The following is a 13,411-nucleotide window of genomic DNA, read 5'->3' on the forward strand; positions in this document are numbered from 1 at the left end:
GGCTCTTCCCGGTGCCCGCAGCCAGCCCGCTCCCAGCCCGCTCCTGCACCGCCAGCTCCATTTACAGCTATTTGCTAAAACAACACAGAGTGTGTGAACTCCCTCTAGGCCAAAAATAACTGCCGCCCCATTAACTCCGACTGTTTGTTTGTTTTCAGCTGCTTTCTGCCCTTATCGCGGGAGGGACCCAGCCTGCCGGGGGCACGCAGGACAGTGGGGTGACCACGGGTGGCACCCGCCGTGCCCGGGCTGAGCCCCCTCACTCCCTGCTCCGGGGAGATCTTGGTGGCTGTGGCAGTGCTGGGGGAACAGCTGGACTCGGTGATTTCAGTGAGCTTTTCCACGCTGAATGATTCCATGATTCTAAGGAGGGCTGGAGCCCTTCCCCTTCCCTGCCTTCACTGCCCGCTGTGTTGTGCTGGCTTTAGCCCATGTGAGGGGACATTGAAGGGGCATCTCTGCCTCCCCTGCAATATTCTGCTCTGTGGCTCCTTCTCCATGGGTGCAATCAGTGTGAGGTCCCCTGTGACTTTTCTCTGCCCCTCCTTTTTAAAATCAGTCCATGCCTTTCTGCTTCATGTTTTTTACTGTGTAAGATTTGGTTTCTCCTTCAGTTTTTCCCCTCTTGTGCCTCTGACAATCGTGTTTATGGAGCAGGTTTTGCTGGCACCTAAGAGCACAATGCATGTTGTGCCCTGTGTCCATCTCATGTAACTGCTGTGGTGGGGAGGGGTCTAGCAAAGTCCTCAACATCACACTGAGGGCGGGATTGGGACATCCAGGAGTGCTGCTGAAACCCCTCACACTGCCAGTGCCCACAGCTGTCCCCAGGAGGGGTCACCTCCCAGCCCTTTAGGAGGTGCAGAATGCAGGACTGCGGGACTGAGCACCTGACAGAGGACAAGACACGGTGCAGAGAATCCAGGGAGTGGGAAGGGCAGTGAAATCCCCTGTTTGTCACTCCCCAGCCACTGCCAGAAAGTCCCTTAAATGGCCTTTTGCACAATGGAAAATAAGAAGTTGTGTCTGTCGTGAAGGAGAAGGGAATATTTCGTAGGCTGGGTGAAATCAGAGCAAGTCACTCCCACGCAGTCACTGGCTCAGCCACTTCTGCATTGCACCCGTGAGCTCTCACCTCTGCAGCTGCTTTGCAGAGCTTTGCCTGATTGAAATTATCTTCACAGGGAGCCAGCCCAGGGAATCCATTAAAAATGACTGTTTACAATGTCCATCCAAGGGTCTCCAATTGCAGTGGACTTTGTGGGGATGAGTCAGGTTCTCTACCCTGGGGAAACACTTCTCCCAGTAAGTTGGGGGAGATTTTGTATTTACCAAAATTTCTGCTGCTATGAGGAAGATCTGGCCCTGTATGGGAAAATGACAGCCTTACCTGGGCACTGGAGGCTCCCTCAGACTGCCAACATCGAAACCATCACACACAAGCACTGGTGCACAAAAGTCTGTGTGATGTCCCCACAGAGACAAAGTGGAAAAGTCAATGAGGAAATGATGAGCTGAAAGAAACCTTATCCAGGAGGCCATGGGCTGCTGCAAGTCACAAAATGTGGAGTGCAACCCTTTCTCTGGCAATAGCAGTAGCTGTTCAGGTTGATTCATTTGGGCAGAAGCTGCCCTGGACTGTGCTGATCATCCAGGACCTTTTATCTCCATTAGCTTTCCATGGACAAGAGTAATAATGGGACTGTGGGGAGCACAGCAATAGAGATTTTCTTCCTGCTCAGGAAGATTTTGCAGTTTGGAGTTCGGATTGTGCAGAATGAGCCACCAGCTCGGGTGTTCTGTTTGCTGACCCTACTGGAATGCTTATGGTTGTCATCAATGTGATTTCTAATTCCAGGAGGTTCTTTTCAATTTTTTCTCTTCCTTACTGACAAACGTTATTCCCACCCAATGTTTCCCCTTACGTGACAGATGAGGATGGTTCCTCACAGCATGTGGCATGTGAGAATTTCTCACCTTGTTTTGCAGTCTCCTCTGGCTCAGACTTGGCTGGTGTCCCTCTCTTCATCAGGCTGTTTGTAATGGGATGGTCGCCCCATCTCAGTCCAATAAAAAGCCTCTTCCAGCCTTGATGTTTCACTAAATCTTTTGGCATCTCACATCTACATTTCCCTGGGGAAGGAAAGGCTTCGGGGGGAACCGAACCCAGCCCACCCCTGTGAGGGGGTTCCAAGGCAGGAGAAGTGCAGGCTGAGCAGGAGGCTGTGGGTGATGCTTGCACAGCACATGGATGCTCAGGTAGGAATTGCATTGAAGCCCGCCAAGCCACAGGATTCTCATCCAACAGCTTTCCATGACTCATGTCCTCAGGAGACCCCAGGCCTGGCTTTCAGAGCTGGGTGTCACAGCTTCCCAGGACAGCAGGTTTGGCCTGGGGCCTGGCTTTTTGTGCTGGGGTACACGTGATGTCCCCAGGGGCTCAAGTGATGGCATTTTCCTTTCAGACTTTGCAGAGTAGAAGGAGACATTTATGGTGCTGTCTGACACAGGAGGTTCCTCATTTCTCATTTCTCCTCTGGGAAAATGTTCAGAGAACAAAAAATAATAAATTTTAAAAGACACAGTAGTCCCTTTTTCTAGTTCTGAGAAGTTGGTTCTATGTTTTCTACAGATAGTGAGGGAGTAGATGTTCAGTGTGTGGAAGAAACCATGTCAGGTGTGGTCCCAAGTCCATAATCTCCAAAGCCTCCAACAACTTGTACAGAGTGAGAGAAACTCTGGAAATAGAGCCCAGAAATGGGCTCAGCACAAATCCTGAGCCTGTGGTGCCCCTGAATGCTGGTCTGTCTCTCATGCTCTGGTGGGCATGTCCCGGGCCATTTCCTTTGGGCAGCAGGGAGCTCTGGGCTGTCCCTGCCTCTCCTGGAGCCTAAACTTCCCCTTCCCTGTCAGATCAAGTGTCCCAGCTCCAGCCTGGTTGCAGAGTGCTTATGGCTGGAAAAACACGGCTAAAATTAACCAGGCACCTTGTACCTCTGGCTTTTGCCCCTGGCAGGGTTTCAGTGTGGCAGCCGCGTTCCCATGGCCTCATCCCCACCAGGATGGAAGGCACCGTGGCTCTCTCCAGTGCTGGTGCTGGGTGCCAGCCCTCGGCATGGGGTCTGGCATGGCAGGGACGCCTGGTCTGATGGAGCCAAGCCCCATTTGGGTGTCTGGGCTCCTGCCATGCTGCAGGCTCACTGCTCCTCTTTCCTGTGGCCGCTGTGTCCCTCACAGTGCCTGGGCAGTGGGACACGGCGAGGTGACAAATCCCCAGACACCAGGGCTGTTATTTATTTACTGCCACAGCCTCGTGGGGCCCCGGTCGAGCCTCTGAGCTCTGCAGCCACTTTGCCTTTTTGTTTTCATCTTCTCACATTTTTCTAGATGCTGTGTTTTCACATCTCCTGTTTGTTTTGAATGCTGGGGGGGACACGGACACACCATGGCGCGTTCCCAGCCTGGCCCACGCCGGGTGACGCGCGGCCGGGGCGTGAAGGCGCCTGCTGGGAGCGTGGTCACATCACAGCAGTGAAAGCAGCTGCCTGCAGCCACCCCACTGCTCGTGTGGTCACTGTGACTGCGGCCCCCAGGGAGGGACACGGGGCCGTGTGGGCTGACGCCGGCAGATGAGGCTGAGGGGCTCACGGCCGGGACAGGGGACGGAGGGGGGGAGCGGCCCGGAGAGCTCATCCCAGCCGGGACTGTGGGATCCATCCTGCTCTTGCCATGATTCTGTTTGAAGTTTCCTCCCAGTGGCTCCGTTCAGTGCCAGCAGACCCAGCCAGATGGGCAGTGGAGGGGACCCTTGTCCCCAACAAGCCTCAGCTCACAGGGTGGCTTCAGGCTGGGCTGGGCAGTGCAGGGGCCCTGCAGGGACAGCTGTGGGCACTGCTGACTGTGCTGGAAGCAGCCCCTTGAGCGGGGATTCATCTGTCCTGACTGACTTCCCACAGGATTTGTGAGGCTCCGGTTCTGGGTGATGCTCAGACAGGCTGATAATGCTCCAGGACCCACCAGGACCCCCCACCAGCACCCTCTCCTTAGCCTTTATTTTAAAACAAGGATTTTCATGCCAACCTTAGCAGGTCCAGCACGTGGTTATCCTGTGTCTTGGCAGCAGTGCAGAGAGTCCTCTGGGGTTCAGGCCTAAAATCTGGAGCCTTTTTGAGTACTTTGGATGGTTGTCTGGGTTTGGGAGGATCTTCAATGGGAATGCTGAGATGCTGTGGCCCTGGGGAGTGATGGAGTCTCTGGCAGTGTGTCTCTTTTGGGGTGCCTTGGCCTTGTGCTGGCTCTGAATAGCCAAGAGCGAGGTTTGGGGGCTTCATCCTGTGAGACCACCAGACCAGCTCAGCTGGGAGCATTTGTGCCCCTTCACTTTCCCCCTGCTCTTGTGACACAAAGAGCAAAGCTGCCAGTTTGCCTGGAATGACCTCTGTGCCCTCCAAGCCTAACCCCTTCCTCGGAAAGACAAAAATCCCATTGCCTTGCACCTCCATCTGTTTAGCGAACAGTTTAACCTAACAAGATTAGCATTTGAGGTCGGCTCTTCTGCTTCTGCATTTTTCCCCTGCCGTTTGCAAAGAAAACAGCATTGGATTTGGGACAAAAGCTCGAAACCCCTCATTTGTAAGTAGCACAGCCTTTGGAAACTGTTTTGTTCCAAAGTTATCTGGGGAAGGGCTTGTGAATCCTCTCCTAAAGCAAACAGGAGCTGGCCAAGGGGCTCAGCCGCAGGGAGGATGGAGCCCAGCATGGGGCATCACACCTAGAGCTGGGGAAATTCCAGCAGGTTATTCCCCCCGAGGGGGTCTGTGAGCAGAGAGGATGCAGTGGCAGAGAGGGACTGCAGTGAGGTGGCTGAACAGGAGTGAATCAGAACATTCCCTGTTCCCTACAGACACCCTCCAGTGATGTTCCAGCACACACCCCCATCCTGTTGGGAACACATGGGGAGTGCAGGCACATCCCTGATGGATGAAGCCACAGAAGGAGAGGATCGCAGAGTCATAGAATCACAGAATCATGGAACTGTTAAGGTTGGAAAAGACCTTTAAGATCATCAAGCCCAACCATGATCACCACCTTGTTCACCACTAAACCACGTCCCCACGTGCCAGGGGTGCTGACTCCACCACTGCCCTGGGCAGCCTGTTTCGGGCCTTGACAACCCTTTCAGGGAAAAAAATTCCCTAATATCTGATCATGTGAGAGCAGTGGGCGGCAAAGCCGAAGTAACGCATGAGGGTACACAAGTGGATTTTTCAGTGTGTGTTGTTTGCTTGTTCCTTAACCATCAGCACATCCCACCGGGAGCCCCTTCCATCGGGCTGGGCCCGCGGCCCGCCTAGCCTGGCACTGCCCAGGGAGGTGACAGCCTAAAGAGTGCCCAGGGAATCATCATCAGGGTTGAGGCGAAAAGGTAAAGGGTTTGATTTTCATTCCCTGGAACCGTTTTCCCCTCCCTCGTCTCCAGCCCACCCCCTCCCTTTTCGCCACATTGTGCTGAGCTTGAATCGGGCCTTCACAAAGGGGATTAGGGGCTGGTTGCTGATAAATAGGAAAGCAGGTTGGAAGCGTGGGAACCAGCCATGGCGCAGCACGGAGGGACATTCCTGCTCCGGAGGGCCGGGCGGGAGCAAAAGTCCGGGCTAACCCCGGGTCACCCGGGGGAACCCAGCGCCTGAGAAGATTTGTTCGGACACTGGCTTTTGTTGTGCACAGTTCCGTGTCAGCCCAGCGTGGCTCTCGCCGCTATTGATGGGAAGGAAAGCGCTATTGTCCAGCGCCCGAGGGCCCCCCTTTCACTCGGCGCTTTCGGGGTGACGTCAAGGCGGGACGTGGGAACCCGACCGGCCAGCCCGGAGTGGTCCCGGCTCTGTCCCGGCTCTGTCCCGGCTCTGTCCCGGCTCTGCCGAGGCAAGCGGGGATGCTCAGGGGGTTCCCAGGAGCTGAGCTCTGCTCTCCCTGTGCAAACCATCCCAGCCCGGTGGGATGGATCCTCCAGCAGACAGCTGGGCGTGAACATGGAGGGTGCTTCTCTTTATCTCAGCCCCAGCGTTATCAGAGAAATTTCCCAGAGGAAAGGGGTGATCCTGACAAAAAATTCCTGCTGGGAAACGTCTGCTGGATTGAAAGCGTGACCGCCCAGCCCTGTGAGTCCCAGGGGTGTCTGTGGTGTCCACTCCTGCTCCACCTCACACCTGCTGGGATGTTGGGCATCCCTCATCCTGATGCTTTTAGTCTCCACCTGGAAACCCCAAGAGAGGTGAGAGAAGGGCCCGGGACTGGTCCGACCATTGGTCCAGCTCCTGCTCTGGCCTCTTTTCTGGAAGAGGCCAGGCAGGGAATTTCCCCATGAGCACTGTGGGCTGGTTCCATGAAGCTGCCTGGAGCAGCCAAATGAGGATCAGCTGCTTTGCATCTGGTGCTGAGGCTGGAGCAGCAACACGGAGCATCTGGGGACAGGCAGCACGCCAGAGAGGGAGCCTGCTGGGAAAATCCCTCCTTTTCCCCCTGTGACCTGAAAGCAGGAGCTGAGGGTGACCTTGAATCCTGCCAGTGGTCCTGGCTGGGCTCTGCATGGTTCATCCAGCAGCCCAGGCTCAAAAAGGAGCTGAGCACCAAGGCTGGGACTCACTCCCAGCCCTTGCTCCTCCTCTGAAGCCCAGATTTGCTGTCAAAGGCCCCAGCACGGCTCTGGGATCCTCACAGGGTCAAAAAGGCTCAAATGAGCTGAACCAAATGGTCTGAACACCCATATCCATGTGGATGTGGACCAACAGGCTTTGTGTCCAGCTGGGAGGCAAAGGGGCAGAGTGACAAATATTTGCTGCTGGCGGGTCCTGTGTCTGCGTTCCACCACATCAGAGGGGAAAACAGGAGCCTCCCCTATGAGCTGTGATTACCCCGGAGAAATGGGGCAGCTCAGGGCACAGTGAGATCATGGCTGCTTCACTGCTGAGGATGCACACTGCCCTTCCTGAGAAATCTGTGTGGGCAGCTGTGGAAATACTCATGGAGGTCACTTGGGAGTCCAGGAGCTGCAGGGGCAGCATGGCTCTGCTAGGGCTGGGCTGCAGCCAGGGTTTTTCTGAAAGACCTGTGAAAAAAGCGGGAATGACCTCCAAGAAGCTGGATTTTCAACTGGTCTGGGTCCTTCCTGGCGGGTGGAAGAAGCAAGTCACCACCTGGCTGCGTTTTTGGGTCCTTGTCCCTGGACATGTCTGAGTGCTGAGCACCTGAGCCGCGGCTGAGCCAGCTCATGGTGATCCTGGGAGAGTGCACGGATGGGGACAAGGATGAGGATAGAAATAAGGATAGGGATGAGGGTGAGGATGTGAATTGGAATGGGAATGGGGACAAGGATGAGTCTTTTTGGCAGGGCTTGTTGCAACAGGACAAAGGGTGATGGTTTGCAACTGATAGAGGAGAGATTTAGATTAGATATTGTGGGAAGCACTTTGCTGCCCGCAGTCAGGAGCACCGGGACACGGGGACACCTGCCCTCATGGCCCCCCCCTTGACCCCGGCCCGGCGGGCTGGTCCTGTGTGGGCACAAATTCACAGAGGTGAGCTGAGTTTGAGCCGACACGCGCGATGGGAGCCCGGCATCATTTGCTTTGCCGGGAGAACCAGGAGTAATCTGGTGCTTCCGTTTCTCCCCAGGCCCCTGAGAGTAGCCAAATTTGGGGGTGCTGAGCACTTAGGCAGTGACTGCAGAGGAGCCCAGTGCCCAGCGTCACCCCCGCCCGGGCAGGACGGGCCAGCGGCCATTTGGCCGCGGCAACGCCGGCCGCAGGCGGGGCCGGGCGGGGGCGGCCGGAGGGGCCCGATCGCACCTCGGCCGGAGATGAAAGAGCCGCGGGCCGGCAGATGAAAGAGCCGGCGGGGCCGCGGCGGGCGAGCACGGAGGTGCGGGGGAGCCCCGGGAGCTGTTTTCCCTCTCATCTCTGCCGCGCAGCAGGACAGCGGCAGCCAGCGCCAGGCGTTCCCAGGGTCCCCTCCCGGCTCCCGGCTGAGCATCCACCAGCGTGTTCGTGGAGCAAGGGAGGCTCCGGGGTGTTTGCTGCAGGAGAGGGGCTGCAGGGTATAATCATCTCTGCTTTAATATTTTTTTGTCATGGGGGGATAATAGTATCTTCTCTGCCTGAGACAGAAGCTGCGGGAGCAGGAATCCTGGGGACAGTCAGTCACCATGAGCTGAGCGGGTGTCCCCTGGGCTGCTGAGGATGCTCGGCTCCAGAGGCCCCTTTAACCTCCTGCGCTGGAGCCGCGTGTGCCCAGAGGCCCCTGCAGGGCAGTGGGAGCAGAGGTGGCCCTGACAGACCGGCACCCTCAGCTTCCCCGGGAAGCCTCGGACTTGGAGCTTTGGACTTTGATGTGCCTTGGGCTCTGAAGCGGAGTCTCCAAGACCAAATGGCAACCTGCTGCTCCCAAAGTATTCTCCCCAGGGATCTGGTGAAGGTCCATTTTTCATTTCTTTGTATCACTTTTGGACGCAAGACTTGTGCAAGGGCCTGGGCTCTTGCTTTGAGGTGCCTCAACCATGCAGGTACCCATGAAATGGGGCTGAGCAGGAGCAGTTCCCACCCAGCTGCTGCCTCCAGGGTAAACCCCAGGTCTGCTCCACCCAGCAGCTCAGGCAGAGCTCAGAGGGGCCCTGTGTGTCCCAGAGTTCTGGAAGGCTGCAGGATTTGTGGTGGGCAAGGGCCCTGACTGGCTGTGGCCACAAGCAAAGGGCAGTGAGGAACAGGGACTGATCTCTGACATGGCAGGACCAGGCTTTGGGGACCTGCAGAGAGCTGGGTGAAGATGCTGATGGAGGCAGACAGGTCTCCAGCTTGGTTTCTGCATGACCCGGACTGCTGTGTGCTCATCCCTGCATGGACTGGCTTCAAAAATTGAGGGACTCTCTTGTTGCATCTTAAACTGTTGTGTTTGCAATTTCATTGCCTCAGGGTGGTGTGGTTGGTCCTGGACCTCTTTGATTGGGTTCAAGCAGACCTCGGATGGGGAAGCAGAAAATCCGGAGCCACCCTCTAAACCAGTTCTCTGTTTGTGTCTCCTCTCCTGTTTATTGCTGCTCTCCCGGCAGGTCCGGGGCTGTCCCCTGCCTGGGGACCGCTCTCTGCATGGCCCCCGCTGGACCCACTGGACACCTGGAGCTGGGGAGCAGCTCTGGGGAGCTGGGCTGGGATGAAGAAGCCAGGCAAACCCTGCCAGCTCCTCTCTCGCAGCTGCAGCAAGTCTGACAGTGCTCTGCCTGCTCCTCCCTGGAAAATACCAGCCCTTTCAGGACCCGTGGGCTTCGGTTGGCACTGGGAAGCCTGGGGACAGTGGCCTGAGGGACAAGGGTCCCAACCCTGCTCTGCGCCTCCCCCCTGCACCAGCTCTCCCTCCTCTTGCCTCGTCCGCCCCAGGCGCTGGGTACGGATCTCCTCTCACCTTGCCCTGAGCTTCACAGCCATGGCCCTGGCTCAGTTCCTGGCTCAAAGGTGCTTCTGAGCCAGGGACAGGCAGCAACAGCTCACCCACGTGTTTGTCTCCACCACATGGACACCTGTCAGGGTAGGGCAGGCTTTGCCCTCACTTCTCAAGCACCAAGGCACCTGTGTCAGGCGAGGAACTAAACCCACCCCAGCTTTCCCAGGACACTGAGAGTGAGCCAAGACCTTTTGAAACCAGCCCAGAATCACACTGGGACAGAGCCTGCATTATTGTGTCTTTGCTTCCCTGTGAATTCCAATTCTCTGACATGTTTAGATCAAACCTGATGACCCAAATCTGACTGCAGCAACTGAGAGGGGAAATGACCCTCCAAAAAGAGCAGCCCAAAGAGCCCCCGCATGTGCTCCGGGCCACCCCGGGCCGCTGCACCCGTGCACAGAGGAGCAGCCAGGCAGCACCAAAGTGATTCACCAGCTTTAATTCAATTACTTCGCAAAGCAGCGCGAGGCCAACAGCACCTCCAAGGACCCACAGCAGCGGGACGGCTCTGCAGGCTCGGGAAGCTGTCACTGACAGCCTGTGGGAAACACTGGGGCCAATAAACCTGTGAGCCATACAAACCCACCTGCCTGTCTGCACCGGGACCCGCCGATGGAGCTGGGGGAGCACAGGGGAACCCCAGTGCTGGGAGTGGGCCAGCAGCAAGTTGGGGGACCTGGAAAAGCCTCCCAGCCCTTTGGGGCAGGAAGGCTGTGGAGTCAGGGAGGAAGCTGCCTCCAGAGCTGACTGGAGGTGGAGGTAGGCATGGGAGGAAACAATAGAGAGGAGGGAAAAGGACTCATCCCTCCTTCCTCCTGCTTCCCCCGATAGAAGCATGGACCTAGTTGAGGTTCCGAGGCAACGTGTGAATCTGGAATTTGTGGGGTTTTGCAGGGATGTGTTCCCCCCCAGGTGTCGGGCTCCTCAGGCATTCAGCATCTGCTGTGCCCTTGGGCACCTCTCAAGCCCACTGCCCCAAGCTGTCAAGGGTATCCAGCCAAAAATGGGGCAGAGCAGGTATCGTTAATGTGAAAAAACCAGAAAAACCCTTTTCACTTCAAGACCTCTCCTCTGGCCCTTTCTTTATCTCAGCATTGAGCAGCTGCGATGCCCGAGACAGGCAGAGAGTCCCGGTCCCGGGTGATGCCTGTCCCATCCCTGCTGCTGCCGTGTTCCCAGGGAGGCCAGAGCTGCTGTGCTCAGTGCTCATCTGGCCGTGCTGGGTGCTGAGCTGGGCTCAGCTGTTGTGCAGACGGCTTTTTCCATGGCCCAGTGATGCTTTCCCGGCCTCGCTTCCCACCTTTCAGGGTAGCCTGAAGGGGAGTGGGAGTTTCAGATGTTGCAAAGCCTGACCTGCTTTGGTCAGTGGTGGGAGAAAAACCAGCCTGAGCCCTGCAAACTGCCCAGGGGGAGCCTGGGGGAGCTGATGAGGGTCTGCCAGCCTGGGGACAGCTGAGACAGTGTGCCCTGGTGGGGAAGGGCACACCCCAGGGCAGGGAGTCCCCTTGCAGCCCCACCTTCAACCCCCCACCCTGCAAGGGGGGACAGGCTGGGGGGACCCCAGGCACCCCGGGGCCTGGAAGAAGGATCCCTCACCCTGGGGAGGGTTCTCCTGCCCCACCCCAGTGGCCTGTGCCCGGCTTGCCCCCACCCCCAGAGCCCCTTCCATCCCCTTGCACCCGCTGGGCTGGGGCATGTGGGGGTGGAAGGGGCTCTGGGGGTGGGCTGGCCCCGGAGCCCCTGCTCAGTGCCGTGGGGTTGGGTTTTCCCCACTCCTGGGAACCAAGCGTCGGCTTTTGTTGGCAAACAGAGCGTGGCTTTCATGTGAAAAGGTTAGTACAGTATGTGAGCTCCTCGGGAAGGCACAATGGAGTCTGATTCTCACACCCCGGGACTGCGAGGTGATGGCAGCACGGGAGAAGGGTATTTCACACCTTCGCCTTGGGAACCTTTTCCCTTCCCAGACGGAGTCCCCCGCCTTGCCAAGCGCAGGGAGAAGGAGGAGGGCGGTGCACCGCCTTTGTCCCCTCTTCCCTCGCACCCCGATCCCATTCCGCTGGCACTTGCATCCTCGCAGCCAGCGGAAGAGCCTGGGAAACAGTCGGACAATAATTCAGGATCTGGCTCCCTGTCACCGGCTCGTGGTGTCACAGTGTCCCCAGCTGTGGGTGCACAGGGAGGCTGTGGGTCGTGGTTCCCGGTGGGGATGGGTCTCTGGGGGGCCACACGGATGAGCCCCCTTGGTGTGTGTGCTGCCCGGGGGGTGGGTACCCTCAGTCCGTGTCCCCAAGGCTGTCACCTCCCTTGCCGCCTGGCAGCTGTGTCTGTGCTGGGACTGGGGCTCTCGGTGCCACCTGGGGCACCCCCAGTGGATCAGGATTCAGGAGCAGATATGTCTCACAAAGCCTGGACAGTGCAGCCCAGGTGCTGCACAGGGACGATGTAAAGACCCTGCTGCCTGCCTCACTTTTCCTAGAAAAGTCAAGATTTCTTCCTAAGTCCAGCCTCCCACCCCATCCCACTGCAGTGAAGGAGGAGGACAAACCCTGAGCATGTGGCACCTGGGGACAGCCCTGCATGTGGCTATGACCCCCTCCAGGGCTGTCAGCCACCCACAGTCACATGCCAGCGGGGGGACCAGATACAGGTTGGTGTTGCCATTTTCTTAGGGGTGAGAGCATCCAGTGAGGGCAGACACAGCACCAGGGTGAGGGTTCCCAGGGGTGATGGCCAGCACAGTGACAGGAACCCCGGCCCTGGAGCCTCAAGGGGCCAGGATGAAGCTTGCCCAGGAGCTGCTGCTGCTGCTGCTTGTCTGACTGGGGGGGTAGAGCTGGATTAAACCCGTGGTTGCTGTAAGTATTGAGGGAGTTCAATTCAGACTGCCCATGCAGGAGCTGGAATGTCCTCAGAGCAGGAGAGACCAGTTCTGCCAAATTCCACCCCATGGGATGCCAAATTACAGGTGTCATTGCTTGGGCTGTCACTCCGCTCCAAGTCTTTCAGGACAGACACCTTCCCACTGCTTACTGATCCCAGAAGTGGCACATTTCTGGAGTAATCCTTTCCTGGGTGACCTGGTTCTGATGCTGAGGTTGCCCATGGGAAACCAGCAGCTCCCCAGTCCCCAGCCCTGCCCGTCCTTGGTGTGCTGCTCCCGCTGGGCTGTGCTCAGGTGGGACAAGGGATGCTGCAGTAGTTCAGTGCCACTGTGTCACCTCCACGAGGCTGAGTCAGTCACCAGAGCATCAGGGGTAGGATATTTTGGCATCTGGTCTGTGCCTACTAGAAACAGGGTGCTGAGGAATTGCTGCAATTAATGGCCACAGTCAGTGTTTAATAATGTGGAGAGCTGTGCCTGCTGGCTGTCATCAGACCCACTCTGGGCATGCGGGGGATGTGAGGAGATCTCCAAGCTGCTGTGCCCCAGACTGTTCCTTACAGGGCTCCTCACTCCTGGAACTGCCTGGCTTCACTGCTCAGCTCTTTTCTGCTATTTTCTTTTTCTTTCATTCTTTAAAATAGCAAGATGACAATTCCGGCCTCAGTAGATTTTCTGGCAGCATGACTCAAAGGAGACGCTGTCTCCTGCCCCTGCAGGCTGTGCGCCCTGGGCTGCTGCCCCAGCAGGAACGGGGACCCCAGCTCCCACGGTGGGGAGTGCACAAGTGCCAGGGGTGGCACTGCCTGTGACGGACCTGTCTGCATGTCCCCTTCTCCAGCTGCTCCAGCCTGGATGCATCCTCCAGAGTGGGAGGCAGCAGTGGGCCCATGCTGGCGTGGAGGGCTTGGAGAGGAGCAGGTTGTCCACTCTGGCGTGTGGGTTCACACCATCCCCACGTTCAAGGAGCATCTTTCTGGGTCAACCTGCGCCAGCCCACTCACACCGGAGGGGATGGTTTCCAGCTGAGATGGCCTG

At 57.4% G+C, this 13,411-nt stretch overlaps 1 protein-coding gene across 11 annotated transcripts in view; it reads left to right on the plus strand.

Moving 5' to 3' along the window:
- The window catches only part of EXD3 (exonuclease 3'-5' domain containing 3), a 213,873-nt gene that overhangs the window by 181,572 nt on the left and 18,890 nt on the right, over nucleotides 1-13,411 (plus strand). Inside the window, exon 21 of one of the 11 annotated variants that reach the window (XR_004244042.1) lies at nucleotides 9,101-9,432. The exons of the other annotated variants lie outside the window; for them this stretch is intronic. The gene's annotated coding sequence lies outside the window, so the exon portion shown is untranslated. The remainder of the gene's footprint in view (nucleotides 1-9,100; nucleotides 9,433-13,411) is intronic. 11 annotated transcript variants of the gene reach the window in all.

Source organism: Corvus moneduloides, chromosome 21 (genome assembly GCF_009650955.1).
Source record: "Corvus moneduloides isolate bCorMon1 chromosome 21, bCorMon1.pri, whole genome shotgun sequence".
Lineage (NCBI taxonomy): Eukaryota > Metazoa > Chordata > Aves > Passeriformes > Corvidae > Corvus > Corvus moneduloides.